General features: G+C 47.6%; 1 protein-coding gene across 3 annotated transcripts in view; it reads right to left on the bottom strand.

The window, feature by feature from the left end:
- Positions 1-626, bottom strand: part of LOC101848794 — a 98,998-nt gene extending 98,372 nt beyond the window's left edge. For 2 of the 3 annotated variants that reach the window (XM_013087660.2, XM_013087662.2), the window contains exon 1: positions 385-626. The gene's annotated coding sequence lies outside the window, so the exon portion shown is untranslated. The remainder of the gene's footprint in view (positions 1-384) is intronic. The other variant, XM_013087665.2, reaches the window with a different exon arrangement.
- Positions 627-1,151: the final 525 nt, after the last annotated feature.

The raw sequence follows: 1,151 nt of genomic DNA, 5'->3' as shown, positions 1-1,151 counted from the left end.
AACAGACAGACAGACAGACAGACAGACAGACAGACAGACAGACACAGACACACAGACATACAGACAGACAGACAGACCGACAGGCAGCATTCTTATAGAAGACCCAAAAGAATGGAGCTCTATTTCGCTGCAATAAAATTCTACTTATAAAACAAAACCAAATGTTGAAAACAAAGGAATTGGAAACTCACAGGTTCCACTTTGAACAAATGAAAATATTCACATACTTGAGAACCTTTCATATCCATCACAATTGAAAATGAGTTGAAACAATAAGTGTCTCGAAAATGATGCAAGTTTGTCATTTATACTGTCAACCAAAAAGAAGAACCTTTGGTCAAAGAAGAAGAAAAACAACAAGATAAGATTACGAATGTTACCCACTCCGATAGCCAAGAAACGAACCACCTGCCATACGCCTTTAGGGTAGTCCTACTAACTGTCCGTCAACTAACTAACTAACCGTCTTTGTTGGCACAAGCGCTTACGGGGTAGCCCGGCAGCGAAAATTAGCGGATGAGACCAATAGCAGGTGAGCGCTCTTGTCTACACGCGAAAGGTACAAGGTGTTTGTCCTGAGAAGAAGATCCTCCAGCCAACATGAACGCCAGCGTGAACTTGAAACTCACAGCCCGCGTACCCTGCACGCGCCTCCACCACCGCCATCGCGGTGTGAGTAGAGGTAGGGGTAAAAGGACGAGGGGTTCTGACGGAGGGAGGCACGAACGAACGAACACTCACTCACTCACTCACTCACGCACGGTGTAAGCACTCACGGAAGAGCCTTTTCCCTCACATAGAGCGTGGCTCAACGTGGTTATGCCGAGCTCTGTACCGTTATGGACAGCAAAACGTTCAGTGGTGGGCTGGAAGATATGGGGGGTGGGGTGATGACGATGATTATGATGATAATGGTGATGCGATGATGATGATGATGTTCTTTGGTGCTGTGTGCCACGTGCTCACCTTAGCGGTTACTTGCACGCGCGTGTATGTGCGCGTGTGTGTGTGTGTGTGTGTGTGTACATGTGCGCACGCCGGCGCGTGTGCGTTATTGTATGTGTTTGCTCACGACAAGAGGTGTACAGATGAGGGGTGTGTGTGTGTGTGTGTGTGTGTGTGTGTGTGTGTGTGTGTGTGTGTGTGTGTGT

The sequence above is a fragment of the Aplysia californica genome, unplaced genomic scaffold (assembly GCF_000002075.1).
Source record: "Aplysia californica isolate F4 #8 unplaced genomic scaffold, AplCal3.0 scaffold00021, whole genome shotgun sequence".
NCBI classification, from domain to species: Eukaryota; Metazoa; Mollusca; class Gastropoda; order Aplysiida; family Aplysiidae; genus Aplysia; species Aplysia californica.
This window is presented reverse-complemented; position numbering and strand designations above follow the sequence as displayed.